The sequence below is a fragment of the Styela clava genome, chromosome 2, assembly GCF_964204865.1.
Source record: "Styela clava chromosome 2, kaStyClav1.hap1.2, whole genome shotgun sequence".
NCBI classification, from domain to species: Eukaryota; Metazoa; Chordata; class Ascidiacea; order Stolidobranchia; family Styelidae; genus Styela; species Styela clava.
The window spans coordinates 28,806,443-28,821,442 of record NC_135251.1 but is presented as its reverse complement, the minus strand read 5'-3'; the positions used below and the strand labels follow the sequence as shown (position 1 = coordinate 28,821,442).

General features: G+C 55.8%; 2 non-coding genes across 2 annotated transcripts in view; one reads left to right on the top strand and one right to left on the bottom strand.

The window, feature by feature from the left end:
* The window catches only part of LOC144420258 (small subunit ribosomal RNA), a 1,810-nt gene extending 1,373 nt beyond the window's left edge, over positions 1-437 (bottom strand). The window contains exon 1 of the ribosomal RNA XR_013474611.1: positions 1-437. This exon is cut by the window's left edge and continues 1,373 nt beyond it. This is a non-coding gene — a ribosomal RNA (small subunit ribosomal RNA).
* A 13,022-nt stretch (positions 438-13,459) lies between these two features.
* The window catches only part of LOC144420212 (small subunit ribosomal RNA), a 1,810-nt gene continuing 269 nt past the window's right edge, over positions 13,460-15,000 (top strand). Inside the window, exon 1 of the ribosomal RNA XR_013474565.1 lies at positions 13,460-15,000. This exon is cut by the window's right edge and continues 269 nt beyond it. This is a non-coding gene — a ribosomal RNA (small subunit ribosomal RNA).

Genomic DNA, 15,000 nt, shown 5'->3' with positions numbered 1-15,000 from the left:
TTGCGCGCCTGCTGCCTTCCTTGGATGTGGTAGCCGTTTCTCAGGCTCCCTCTCCGGAATCGAACCCTGATTCCCCGTTACCCGTTATCACAAAGGTAGGCACGTAGCGTACCTTCGACAGTTGATAGGGCAGACACTTGAATGATACGTCGTCGGTGCAGAGACAGTACGATCCGCGTGGTTATCCAGAGTCATCAAACGTCACAGGACGAACCCGGTCGGTTTTGATCTGATAAAAGCGCGCCTCCCGAAGTCGGCGCTTAATGCATGTATTAGCTCTAGAATTACCACAGTTATCCACTTCGCTTACGAGACCAAATAAACCAAGACTGATTTAATGAGCCATTCGCAGTTTCGCTTTACGAGAACTCGTACTTGCACCTGCATGGCTTAATCTTTGAGACAAGCATATCACTACTGGCAGGATCAACCAGATAGCTGCGACAGCTGCGCTCGGCCTTTGCTGGGCCGCCCGGCGCGTGCTCGTCGCATTCGTTTAAGACCGAGGCGATCGCCTGCGGCCGTACTCAGCTTCGACAGTCGCTGGCCGCGACGTCCACGCTCTCGCCGGCAGTGCCAGGCGGAGCGATTTGCGTTTTTTCTTTGCTCGCCCTCTCTCGGGCTCGATCCATTCAGTTTCGCACAAACAAGAGCTCTGCCGGCCGCCTGCAGCGGTGCCTAAAACCCGGGCATAACAATGCGACCGTTCTGCTAGGCCGACAAGCGCTCAAGCCAGACGCTCGATCGAACGCCCCCTACATATTAGTCGAGACAACGGCTCGCTCATTAGCATCGCGTTTGTACTTTAACTTTTTTCGGCTCGGCTTCTTTCGACGCCGATGCCGGCGACGCAACACTCTCTCGTCCGCCAGCCACCGAGAAAAGGGTGCGCTCCGACCGGCCCCGCACCGTACGCCGCTCTTTCTTAGCTCATTCGAGTTTACTGTCTTTCGCTCTGACATGCCTTACCTAGGGTTAGGTTAGTATGCTTGCACGTTTGTACTTTAACTTCTTTCGGCTCGGCTTCTTTCGACGCCGATGCCGGCGATGCAGCACTCTTTCGCCCGCCAGCCACCGAGAAAAGGGTGCGCTCCGACCGGCCCCGCACCGTACGCCGCTCTTTCTTGGCTCATTCGAGTTTACTGTCTTTCGCTCTGACATGCCTTACCTAAGGTTAGGTTAGTATGCTTGCACGTTTGTACTTTAACTTTTTTCGGCTCGGCTTCTTTCGACGCCGATGCCGGCGACGCAGCACTTTCTCGCCCGCCAGCCACCGAGAAAAGGGTGCGCTCCGACCGGCCCCGCACCGTACGCCGCTCTTTCTTGGCTCATTCGAGTTTACTGTCTTTCGCTCTGACATGCCTTACCTAGGGTTAGGTTAGTATGCTTGCACGTTTGTACTCTAACTTTTTTCGGCTCGGCTTCTTTCGACGCCGATGCCGGCGACGCAGCACTCTCTCGCCCGCCAGCCACCGAGAAAAGGGTGCGCTCCGACCGGCCCCGCACCGTACGCCGCTCTTTCTTGGCTCATTCGAGTTAACTGTCTTTCGCTCTGACATGCCTCACCTAGGGTTAGGTTAGTATGCTTGCACGTTTGTACTTTAACTTTTTTCGGCTCGGCTTCTTTCGACGCCGATGCCGGCGACGCAACACTCTCTCGCCCGCCAGCCACCGAGAAAAGGGTGCGCTCCGACCGGCCCCGCACCGTACGCCGCTCTTTCTTGGCTCATTCGAGTTTACTGTCTTTCGCTCTGACATGCCTTACCTAGGGTTAGGTTAGTATGCTTGCACGTTTGTACTTTAACTTTGTTCGGCTCGGGTTCTTTCGACGCTGATGCCGGCGACGCAACACTCTCTCGCCCGCCAGCCACCGAGAAAAGGGTGCGCTCCGACCGGCCCCGCACCGTACGCCGCTCTTTCTTGGCTCATTCGAGTTTACTGTCTTTCGCTCTGACATGCCTTACCTAGGGTTAGGTTAGTATGCTTACACGTTTGTACTTTAACTTTTTTCGGCTCGGCTTCTTTCGACGCCGATGCCGGCGACGCAGCACTTTCTCGCCCGCCAGCCACCGAGAAAAGGGTGCGCTCCGACCGGCCCCGCACCGTACGCCGCTCTTTCTTGGCTCATTCGAGTTTACTGTCTTTCGCTCTGACATGCCTTACCTAGGGTTAGGTTAGTATGCTTGCACGTTTGTACTTTAACTTTTTTCGGCTCGGCTTCTTTCGACGCCGATGCCGGCGACGCAGCACTCTCTCGCCCGCCAGCCACCGAGAAAAGGGTGCGCTCCGACCGGCTCCGCACCGTACGCCGCTCTTTCTTGGCTCATTCGAGTTTACTGTCTTTTGCTCTGACATGCCTTACCTAGGGTTAGGTTAGTATGCTTGCACGTTTGTACTTTAACTTTTTTCGGCTCGGCTTCTTTCGACGCCGATGCCGGCGACGCAACACTCTCTCGCCCGCCAGCCACCGAGAAAAGGGTGCGCTCCGACCGGCCCCGCACCGTACGCCGCTCTTTCTTGGCTCATTCGAGTTTACTGTCTTTCGCTCTGACATGCCTTACCTAGGGTTAGGTTAGTATGCTTGCACGTTTGTACTTTAACTTTTTTCGGCTCGGCTTCTTTCGACGCCGATGCCGGCGACGCAACACTCTCTCGCCCGCCAGCCACCGAGAAAAGGGTGCGCTCCGACCGGCCCCGCACCGTACGCCGCTCTTTCTTGGCTCATTCGAGTTTACTGTCTTTCGCTCTGACATGCCTTACCTAGGGTTAGGTTAGTATACTTGCACGTTTGTACTTTAACTTTTTTCGGCTCGGCTTCTTTCGACGCCGATGCCGGCGACGCAGCACTTTCTCGCCCGCCAGCCACCGAGAAAAGGGTGCGCTCCGACCGGCCCCGCACCGTACGCCGCTCTTTCTTAGCTCATTCGAGTTTACTGTCTTTCGCTCTGACATGCCTTACCTAGGGTTAGGTTAGTATGCTTGCACGTTTGTACTTTAACTTCTTTCGGCTCGGCTTCTTTCGACGCCGTTGCCGGCGACGCAGCACTCTCTCGCCCGCCAGCCACCGAGAAAAGGGTGCGCTCCGACCGGCCCCGCACCGTACGCCGCTCTTTCTTGGCTCATTCGAGTTTACTGTCTTTCGCTCTGACATGCCTTACCTAAGGTTAGGTTAGTATGCTTGCACCTTTGTACTTTAACTTTTTTCGGCTCGGCTTCTTTCGACGCCGATGCCGGCGACGCAGCACTTTCTCGCCCGCCAGCCACCGAGAAAAGGGTGCGCTCCGACCGGCCCCGCACCGTACGCCGCTCTTTCTTGGCTCATTCGAGTTTACTGTCTTTCGCTCTGACATGCCTTACCTAGGGTTAGGTTAGTATGCTTGCACGTTTGTACTTTTAACTTTTTTCGGCTCGGCTTCTTTCGACGCCGATGCCGGCGACGCAGCACTCTCTCGCCCGCCAGCCACCGAGAAAAGGGTGCGCTCCGACCGGCCCCGCACCGTACGCCGCTCTTTCTTGGCTCATTCGAGTTTACTGTCTTTCGCTCTGACATGCCTTACCTAGGGTTAGGTTAGTATGCTTGCACGTTTGTACTTTTAACTTTTTTCGGCTCGGCTTCTTTCGACGCCGATGCCGGCGACGCAGCACTCTCTCGCCCGCCAGCCACCGAGAAAAGGGTGCGCTCCGACCGGCCCCGCACCGTACGCCGCTCTTTCTTGGCTCATTCGAGTTTACTGTCTTTCGCTCTGACATGCCTTACCTAGGGTTAGGTTAGTATGCTTGCACGTTTGTACTTTTAACTTTTTTCGGCTCGGCTTCTTTCGACGCCGATGCCGGCGACGCAGCACTCTCTCGCCCGCCAGCCACCGAGAAAAGGGTGCGCTCCGACCGGCCCCGCACCGTACGCCGCTCTTTCTTGGCTCATTCGAGTTTACTGTCTTTCGCTCTGACATGCCTTACCTAAGGTTAGGTTAGTATGCTTGCACCTTTGTACTTTAACTTTTTTCGGCTCGGCTTCTTTCGACGCCGATGCCGGCGACGCAGCACTTTCTCGCCCGCCAGCCACCGAGAAAAGGGTGCGCTCCGACCGGCCCCGCACCGTACGCCGCTCTTTCTTGGCTCATTCGAGTTTACTGTCTTTCGCTCTGACATGCCTTACCTAGGGTTAGGTTAGTATGCTTGCACGTTTGTACTTTTAACTTTTTTCGGCTCGGCTTCTTTCGACGCCGATGCCGGCGACGCAGCACTCTCTCGCCCGCCAGCCACCGAGAAAAGGGTGCGCTCCGACCGGCCCCGCACCGTACGCCGCTCTTTCTTGGCTCATTCGAGTTTACTGTCTTTCGCTCTGACATGCCTTACCTAGGGTTAGGTTAGTATGCTTGCACGTTTGTACTTTAACTTTTTTCGGCTCGGCTTCTTTCGACGCCGATGCCGGCGACGCAACACTCTCTCGCCCGCCAGCCACCGAGAAAAGGGTGCGCTCCGACCGGCCCCGCACCGTACGCCGCTCTTTCTTGGCTCATTCGAGTTTACTGTCTTTCGCTCTGACATGCCTTACCTAGGGTTAGGTTAGTATGCTTGCACGTTTGTACTTTAACTTTGTTCGGCTCGGCTTCTTTCGACGCCGATGCCGGCGACGCAACACTCTCTCGCCCGCCAGCCACCGAGAAAAGGGTGCGCTCCGACCGGCCCCGCACCGTACGCCGCTCTTTCTTGGCTCATTCGAGTTTACTGTCTTTCGCTCTGACATGCCTTACCTAGGGTTAGGTTAGTATGCTTGCACGTTTGTACTTTAACTTTTTTCGGCTCGGCTTCTTTCGACGCCGATGCCGGCGACGCAGCACTTTCTCGCCCGCCAGCCACCGAGAAAAGGGTGCGCTCCGACCGGCCCCGCACCGTACGCCGCTCTTTCTTGGCTCATTCGAGTTTACTGTCTTTCGCTCTGGCATGCCTTACCTAGGGTTAGGTTAGTATGCTTGCACGTTTGTACATTTAACTTTTTTCGGCTCGGCTTCTTTCGACGCCGATGCCGGCGACGCAGCACTCTCTCGCCCGCCAGCCACCGAGAAAAGGGTGCGCTCCGACCGGCCCCGCACCGTACGCCGCTCTTTCTTGGCTCATTCGAGTTTACTGTCTTTCGCTCTGACATGCCTTACCTAGGGTTAGGTTAGTATGCTTGCACGTTTGTACTTTAACTTTTTTCGGCTCGGCTTCTTTCGACGCCGATGCCGGCGACGCAACACTCTCTCGCCCGCCAGCCACCGAGAAAAGGGTGCGCTCCGACCGGCCCCGCACCGTACGCCGCTCTTTCTTGGCTCATTCGAGTTTACTGTCTTTCGCTCTGACATGCCTTACCTAGGGTTAGGTTAGTATGCTTGCACGTTTGTACTTTAACTTTTTTCGGCTCGGCTTCTTTCGACGCCGATGCCGGCGACGCAGCACTTTCTCGCCCGCCAGCCACCGAGAAAAGGGTGCGCTCCGACCGGCCCCGCACCGTACGCCGCTCTTTCTTAGCTCATTCGAGTTTACTGTCTTTCGCTCTGACATGCCTTACCTAGGGTTAGGTTAGTATGCTTGCACGTTTGTACTTTAACTTTTTTCGGCTCGGCTTCTTTCGACGCCGATGCCGGCGACGCAGCACTTTCTCGCCCGCCAGCCACCGAGAAAAGGGTGCGCTCCGACCGGCCCCGCACCGTACGCCGCTCTTTCTTGGCTCATTCGAGTTTACTGTCTTTCGCTCTGACATGCCTTACCTAGGGTTAGGTTAGTATGCTTGCACGTTTGTACATTTAACTTTTTTCGGCTCGGCTTCTTTCGACGCCGATGCCGGCGACGCAGCACTCTCTCGCCCGCCAGCCACCGAGAAAAGGGTGCGCTCCGACCGGCCCCGCACCGTACGCCGCTCTTTCTTGGCTCATTCGAGTTTACTGTCTTTCGCTCTGACATGCCGGTGAAATTGTGCTCTGATGCCGGCGACGCAGCACTCTCTCGCCCGCCAGCCACCGAGAAAAGGGTGCGCTCCGACCGGCCCCGCACCGTACGCCGCTCTTTCTTGGCTCATTCGAGTTTACTGTCTTTCGCTCTGACATGCCTTACCTAGGGTTAGGTTAGTATGCTTGCACGTTTGTACTTTAACTTTTTTCGGCTCGGCTTCTTTCGACGCCGATGCCGGCGACGCAACACTCTCTCGCCCGCCAGCCACCGAGAAAAGGGTGCGCTCCGACCGGCCCCGCACCGTACGCCGCTCTTTCTTGGCTCATTCGAATTTACTGTCTTTCGCTCTGACATGCCTTACCCAGGGTTAGGTTAGTATGCTTGCACGTTTGTACTTTAACTTTTTTCGGCTCGGCTTCTTTCGACGCCGATGCCGGCGACGCAGCACTTTCTCGCCCGCCAGCCACCGAGAAAAGGGTGCGCTCCGACCGGCCCCGCACCGTACGCCGCTCTTTCTTGGCTCATTCGAGTTTACTGTCTTTCGCTCTGACATGCCTTACCTAGGGTTAGGTTAGTATGCTTGCACGTTTGTACATTTAACTTTTTTCGGCTCGGCTTCTTTCGACGCCGATGCCGGCGACGCAGCACTCTCTCGCCCGCCAGCCACCGAGAAAAGGGTGCGCTCCGACCGGCCCCGCACCGTACGCCGCTCTTTCTTGGCTCATTCGAGTTTACTGTCTTTCGCTCTGACATGCCTTACCTAGGGTTAGGTTAGTATGCTTGCACGTTTGTACTTTAACTTTTTTCGGCTCGGCTTCTTTCGACGCCGATGCCGGCGACGCAACACTCTCTCGCCCGCCAGCCACCGAGAAAAGGGTGCGCTCCGACCGGCCCCGCACCGTACGCCGCTCTTTCTTGGCTCATTCGAGTTTACTGTCTTTCGCTCTGACATGCCTTACCTAGGGTTAGGTTAGTATGCTTGCACGTTTGTACTTTAACTTTTTTCGGCTCGGCTTCTTTCGACGCCGATGCCGGCGACGCAGCACTCTCTCGCCCGCCAGCCACCGAGAAAAGGGTGCGCTCCGACCGGCCCCGCACCGTACGCCGCTCTTTCTTAGCTCATTCGAGTTTACTGTCTTTCGCTCTGACATGCCTTACCTAGGGTTAGGTTAGTATGCTTGCACGTGCGGTCTCTTGAACTTTTTTGGTGTGGTTAGTTTGTACCTGGTCGTATTGCGAAATTGTGCGATCCAATGGGCGGCGGCGACGCCCCCTTTTCGTATTGCTAAATGACACGTGGGCTTCGTCGCGGATGAGTGAGTAACGGCCAATCACGTGTCAACAATCGGCGCGAATCCAGCCAAGCGAGCGAGCGGTAATCACGTGGAAGATTTTGAAACGGGGCGCGAGCCAATGGAGGGCGACGACGCCCCCTTGTCGTATTGCGAAATGACACGTGGGCTTCGTCGCGGATGAGTGAGTAACGGCCAATCACGTGTCAGCAATCGGCGCGAATCCAGCCAAGCGAGCGAGCAGTAATCACGTGGAAGATTTAGAAACGGGGCGCGAGCCAATGGCGGGCGGCCACTCCCTCCTTTCGGATTGCGAAATGACACGTGGGCTTCGTCGCGGATGAGTGAGTAACGGCCAATCACGTGGAAGATTTCGAATCGGGGCGCGAGCCAATGGAGGGCGGCCACTCCCTCCTTTCGCTTTCGGATTCATAAATGACACGTGGACTTCTTCGCGGATGAGTGACGGCTTCTCATCAAACCTTGCTCAAGCGACCGTCGGCCCCGTTCGGCGTGGTGCCCGGCAAAAAAAAAAAAAAAGACAAGTCCGGCGCGGGAAAAAAAAAAGACAAGTCCGACACCACGGGCGGACGTGTCGAAAAAAAAAGCAAGTCCCAAAAGGTGCTGGGTGCTGCGTCGAGTGCTGCGTCGCCGGCATCGGCGTCGAAAGAAGCCGAGCCGAAAAAAGTTAAAGTACAAACGTGCAAGCATACTAACCTAACCCTAGGTAAGGCATGTCAGAGCGAAAGACAGTGAACTCGAATGAGCCAAGAAAGAGCGGCGTACGGTGCGGGGCCGGTCGGAGCGCACCCTTTTCTCGGTGGCTGGCGGGCGAGAGAGTGTTGCGTCGCCGGCATCGGCGTCGAAAGAAGCCGAGCCGAAAAAAGTTAAAGTACAAACGTGCAAGCATACTAACCTAACCCTAGGTAAGGCATGTCAGAGCGAAAGACAGTAAACTCGAATGAGCCAAGAAAGAGCGGCGTACGGTGCGGGGCCGGTCGGAGCGCACCCTTTTCTCGGTGGCTGGCGGGCGAGAGAGTGCTGCGTCGCCGGCATCGGCGTCGAAAGAAGCCGAGCCGAAAAAAGTTAAATGTACAAACGTGCAAGCATACTAACCTAACCCTAGGTAAGGCATGTCAGAGCGAAAGACAGTAAACTCGAATGAGCCAAGAAAGAGCAGCGTACGGTGCGGGGCCGGTCGGAGCGCACCCTTTTTTCGGTGGCTGGCGGGCGAGAAAGTGCTGCGTCGCCGGCATCGGCGTCGAAAGAAGCCGAGCCGAAAAAAGTTAAAGTACAAACGTGCAAGCATACTAACCTAACCCTAGGTAAGGCATGTCAGAGCGAAAGACAGTAAACTCGAATGAGCCAAGAAAGAGCGGCGTACGGTGCGGGGCCGGTCGGAGCGCACCCTTTTCTCGGTGGCTGGCGGGCGAGAGAGTGTTGCGTCGCCGGCATCGGCGTCGAAAGAAGCCGAGCCGAACAAAGTTAAAGTACAAACGTGCAAGCATACTAACCTAACCCTAGGTAAGGCATGTCAGAGCGAAAGACAGTAAACTCGAATGAGCCAAGAAAGAGCGGCGTACGGTGCGGGGCCGGTCGGAGCGCACCCTTTTCTCGGTGGCTGGCGGGCGAGAGAGTGTTGCGTCGCCGGCATCGGCGTCGAAAGAAGCCGAGCCGAAAAAAGTTAAAGTACAAACGTGCAAGCATACTAACCTAACCCTAGGTAAGGCATGTCAGAGCGAAAGACAGTAAACTCGAATGAGCCAAGAAAGAGCGGCGTACGGTGCGGGGCCGGTCGGAGCGCACCCTTTTCTCGGTGGCTGGCGGGCGAGAGAGTGCTGCGTCGCCGGCATCGGCGTCGAAAGAAGCCGAGCCGAAAAAAGTTAAAAGTACAAACGTGCAAGCATACTAACCTAACCCTAGGTAAGGCATGTCAGAGCGAAAGACAGTAAACTCGAATGAGCCAAGAAAGAGCGGCGTACGGTGCGGGGCCGGTCGGAGCGCACCCTTTTCTCGGTGGCTGGCGGGCGAGAAAGTGCTGCGTCGCCGGCATCGGCGTCGAAAGAAGCCGAGCCGAAAAAAGTTAAAGTACAAACGTGCAAGCATACTAACCTAACCTTAGGTAAGGCATGTCAGAGCGAAAGACAGTAAACTCGAATGAGCCAAGAAAGAGCGGCGTACGGTGCGGGGCCGGTCGGAGCGCACCCTTTTCTCGGTGGCTGGCGGGCGAGAGAGTGCTGCGTCGCCGGCAACGGCGTCGAAAGAAGCCGAGCCGAAAGAAGTTAAAGTACAAACGTGCAAGCATACTAACCTAACCCTAGGTAAGGCATGTCAGAGCGAAAGACAGTAAACTCGAATGAGCTAAGAAAGAGCGGCGTACGGTGCGGGGACGGTCGGAGCGCACCCCTTTCTCGGTGGCTGGCGGGCGAGAGAGTGCTGCGTCGCCGGCATCGGCGTCGAAAGAAGCCGAGCCGAAAAAAGTTAAAGTACAAACGTGCAAGCATACTAACCTAACCCTAGGTAAGGCATGTCAGAGCGAAAGACAGTAAACTCGAATGAGCCAAGAAAGAGCGGCGTACGGTGCGGGGCCGGTCGGAGCGCACCCTTTTCTCGGTGGCTGGCGGGCGAGAGAGTGTTGCGTCGCCGGCATCGGCGTCGAAAGAAGCCGAGCCGAACAAAGTTAAAGTACAAACGTGCAAGCATACTAACCTAACCCTAGGTAAGGCATGTCAGAGCGAAAGACAGTAAACTCGAATGAGCCAAGAAAGAGCGGCGTACGGTGCGGGGCCGGTCGGAGCGCACCCTTTTCTCGGTGGCTGGCGGGCGAGAGAGTGTTGCGTCGCCGGCATCGGCGTCGAAAGAAGCCGAGCCGAAAAAAGTTAAAGTACAAACGTGCAAGCATACTAACCTAACCCTAGGTAAGGCATGTCAGAGCGAAAGACAGTAAACTCGAATGAGCCAAGAAAGAGCGGCGTACGGTGCGGAGCCGGTCGGAGCGCACCCTTTTCTCGGTGGCTGGCGGGCGAGAGAGTGCTGCGTCGCCGGCATCGGCGTCGAAAGAAGCCGAGCCGAAAAAAGTTAAAGTACAAACGTGCAAGCATACTAACCTAACCCTAGGTAAGGCATGTCAGAGCGAAAGACAGTAAACTCGAATGAGCCAAGAAAGAGCGGCGTACGGTGCGGGGCCGGTCGGAGCGCACCCTTTTCTCGGTGGCTGGCGGGCGAGAAAGTGCTGCGTCGCCGGCATCGGCGTCGAAAGAAGCCGAGCCGAAAAAAGTTAAAGTACAAACGTGTAAGCATACTAACCTAACCCTAGGTAAGGCATGTCAGAGCGAAAGACAGTAAACTCGAATGAGCCAAGAAAGAGCGGCGTACGGTGCGGGGCCGGTCGGAGCGCACCCTTTTCTCGGTGGCTGGCGGGCGAGAGAGTGTTGCGTCGCCGGCATCGGCGTCGAAAGAAGCCGAGCCGAACAAAGTTAAAGTACAAACGTGCAAGCATACTAACCTAACCCTAGGTAAGGCATGTCAGAGCGAAAGACAGTAAACTCGAATGAGCCAAGAAAGAGCGGCGTACGGTGCGGGGCCGGTCGGAGCGCACCCTTTTCTCGGTGGCTGGCGGGCGAGAGAGTGTTGCGTCGCCGGCATCGGCGTCGAAAGAAGCCGAGCCGAAAAAAGTTAAAGTACAAACGTGCAAGCATACTAACCTAACCCTAGGTAAGGCATGTCAGAGCGAAAGACAGTAAACTCGAATGAGCCAAGAAAGAGCGGCGTACGGTGCGGGGCCGGTCGGAGCGCACCCTTTTCTCGGTGGCTGGCGGGCGAGAAAGTGCTGCGTCGCCGGCATCGGCGTCGAAAGAAGCCGAGCCGAAAAAAGTTAAAGTACAAACGTGCAAGCATACTAACCTAACCCTAGGTAAGGCATGTCAGAGCGAAAGACAGTAAACTCGAATGAGCCAAGAAAGAGCGGCGTACGGTGCGGGGCCGGTCGGAGCGCACCCTTTTCTCGGTGGCTGGCGGGCGAGAAAGTGCTGCGTCGCCGGCATCGGCGTCGAAAGAAGCCGAGCCGAAAAAAGTTAAAGTACAAACGTGTAAGCATACTAACCTAACCCTAGGTAAGGCATGTCAGAGCGAAAGACAGTAAACTCGAATGAGCCAAGAAAGAGCGGCGTACGGTGCGGGGCCGGTCGGAGCGCACCCTTTTCTCGGTGGCTGGCGGGCGAGAGAGTGTTGCGTCGCCGGCATCGGCGTCGAAAGAAGCCGAGCCGAACAAAGTTAAAGTACAAACGTGCAAGCATACTAACCTAACCCTAGGTAAGGCATGTCAGAGCGAAAGACAGTAAACTCGAATGAGCCAAGAAAGAGCGGCGTACGGTGCGGGGCCGGTCGGAGCGCACCCTTTTCTCGGTGGCTGGCGGGCGAGAGAGTGTTGCGTCGCCGGCATCGGCGTCGAAAGAAGCCGAGCCGAAAAAAGTTAAAGTACAAACGTGCAAGCATACTAACCTAACCCTAGGTAAGGCATGTCAGAGCGAAAGACAGTAAACTCGAATGAGCCAAGAAAGAGCGGCGTACGGTGCGGGGCCGGTCGGAGCGCACCCTTTTCTCGGTGGCTGGCGGGCGAGAAAGTGCTGCGTCGCCGGCATCGGCGTCGAAAGAAGCCGAGCCGAAAAAAGTTAAAGTACAAACGTGTAAGCATACTAACCTAACCCTAGGTAAGGCATGTCAGAGCGAAAGACAGTAAACTCGAATGAGCCAAGAAAGAGCGGCGTACGGTGCGGGGCCGGTCGGAGCGCACCCTTTTCTCGGTGGCTGGCGGGCGAGAGAGTGTTGCGTCGCCGGCATCGGCGTCGAAAGAAGCCGAGCCGAACAAAGTTAAAGTACAAACGTGCAAGCATACTAACCTAACCCTAGGTAAGGCATGTCAGAGCGAAAGACAGTAAACTCGAATGAGCCAAGAAAGAGCGGCGTACGGTGCGGGGCCGGTCGGAGCGCACCCTTTTCTCGGTGGCTGGCGGGCGAGAGAGTGTTGCGTCGCCGGCATCGGCGTCGAAAGAAGCCGAGCCGAAAAAAGTTAAAGTACAAACGTGCAAGCATACTAACCTAACCCTAGGTAAGGCATGTCAGAGCGAAAGACAGTTAACTCGAATGAGCCAAGAAAGAGCGGCGTACGGTGCGGGGCCGGTCGGAGCGCACCCTTTTCTCGGTGGCTGGCGGGCGAGAGAGTGCTGCGTCGCCGGCATCGGCGTCGAAAGAAGCCGAGCCGAAAAAAGTTAAAGTACAAACGTGCAAGCATACTAACCTAACCCTAGGTAAGGCATGTCAGAGCGAAAGACAGTAAACTCGAATGAGCCAAGAAAGAGCGGCGTACGGTGCGGGGCCGGTCGGAGCGCACCCTTTTCTCGGTGGCTGGCGGGCGAGAAAGTGCTGCGTCGCCGGCATCGGCGTCGAAAGAAGCCGAGCCGAAAAAAGTTAAAGTACAAACGTGCAAGCATACTAACCTAACCTTAGGTAAGGCATGTCAGAGCGAAAGACAGTAAACTCGAATGAGCCAAGAAAGAGCGGCGTACGGTGCGGGGCCGGTCGGAGCGCACCCTTTTCTCGGTGGCTGGCGGGCGAGAGAGTGCTGCATCGCCGGCATCGGCGTCGAAAGAAGCCGAGCCGAAAGAAGTTAAAGTACAAACGTGCAAGCATACTAACCTAACCCTAGGTAAGGCATGTCAGAGCGAAAGACAGTAAACTCGAATGAGCTAAGAAAGAGCGGCGTACGGTGCGGGGCCGGTCGGAGCGCACCCTTTTCTCGGTGGCTGGCGGGCGAGAGAGTGTTGCGTCGCCGGCATCGGCGTCGAAAGAAGCCGAGCCGAAAAAAGTTAAAGTACAAACGCGATGCTAATGAGCGAGCCGTTGTCTCGACTAATATGTAGGGGGCGTTCGATCGAGCGTCTGGCTTGAGCGCTTGTCGGCTTAGCAGAACGGTCGCATTGTTATGCCCGGGTTTTAGGCACCGCTGCAGGCGGCCGGCAGAGCTCTTGTTTGTGCGAAACTGAATGGATCGAGCCCGAGAGAGGGCGAGCAAAGAAAAAACGCAAATCGCTCCGCCTGGCACTGCCGGCGAGAGCGTGGACGTCGCGGCCAGCGACTGTCGAAGCTGAGTACGGCCGCAGGCGATCGCCTCGGTCTTAAACGAATGCGACGAGCACGCGCCGGGCGGCCCAGCAAAGGCCGAGCGCAGCTGTCGCAGCTATCTGGTTGATCCTGCCAGTAGTGATATGCTTGTCTCAAAGATTAAGCCATGCAGGTGCAAGTACGAGTTCTCGTAAAGCGAAACTGCGAATGGCTCATTAAATCAGTCTTGGTTTATTTGGTCTCGTAAGCGAAGTGGATAACTGTGGTAATTCTAGAGCTAATACATGCATTAAGCGCCGACTTCGGGAGGCGCGCTTTTATCAGATCAAAACCGACCGGGTTCGTCCTGTGACGTTTGATGACTCTGGATAACCACGCGGATCGTACGGTCTCTGCACCGACGACGTATCATTCAAGTGTCTGCCCTATCAACTGTCGAAGGTACGCTACGTGCCTACCTTTGTGATAACGGGTAACGGGGAATCAGGGTTCGATTCCGGAGAGGGAGCCTGAGAAACGGCTACCACATCCAAGGAAGGCAGCAGGCGCGCAAATTACCCATTCCCGACACGGGGAGGTAGTGACGAAAAATAACAATACAGGACTCTAACGAGGCCCTGTAATTGGAATGAGTACATCCTAAAACTCTTAACGAGTATCCATTGGAGGGCAAGTCTGGTGCCAGCAGCCGCGGTAATTCCAGCTCCAACAGTGTATGCTAAAGTTGTTGCGGTTGAAAAGCTCGTAGTTGGATTTTGGGCGAGCGCCGCCGGTCCGTCGCAAGGCGTGTCACTGGTTGCGTTCGCCTCACCTTCGGTTCTCAGTCGGTGCTCTTGACTGAGTGTCGGCGGTGGCCGATAAGTTTACTTTGAAAAAATTAGAGTGTTCAAAGCAGGCTGTTCGCCTGCATAGTGTTGCATGGAATAATGGAATAGGACCTCGGTTCTATTTTGTTGGTTTTCGGAGCACGAGGTAATGATTAAGAGGGACAGACGGGGGCGTCCGTACTCTGCCGTTAGAGGTGAAATTCTTGGATCGGCGGAAGACGAACTACTGCGAAAGCATTCGCCAAGAATGTTTTCTTTAATCAAGAGCGAAAGTCAGAGGTTCGAAGACGATCAGATACCGTCCTAGTTCTGACTATAAACGATGCCAACTAGCGATCGGGAGGCGTTACCATGACGACCTTTCCGGCAGCTTCCGGGAAACCAAAGTCTTTGGGTTCCGGGGGAAGTATGGTTGCAAAGCTGAAACTTAAAGGAATTGACGGAAGGGCACCACCAGGAGTGGAGCCTGCGGCTTAATTTGACTCAACACGGGGAAACTCACCCGGCCCGGACACAGGTAGGATTGACAGATTGAGAGCTCTTTCTTGATTCTGTGGGTGGTGGTGCATGGCCGTTCTTAGTTGGTGGAGCGATTTGTCTGGTTAATTCCGATAACGAACGAGACTCTGGCATGCTAAATAGTTACGCGACCTTCTCGGTCGGCGTCTAACTTCTTAGAGGGACTAGTGGCGTTTAGCCACACGAGATTGAGCAATAACAGGTCTGTGATGCCCTTAGATGTCCGGGGCCGCACGCGCGCTACACTGAGTGAAGCAGCGAGTGTCTTACCTAGGCCGAAAGGTCCGGGTAACCCGTTGAACCTCATTCGT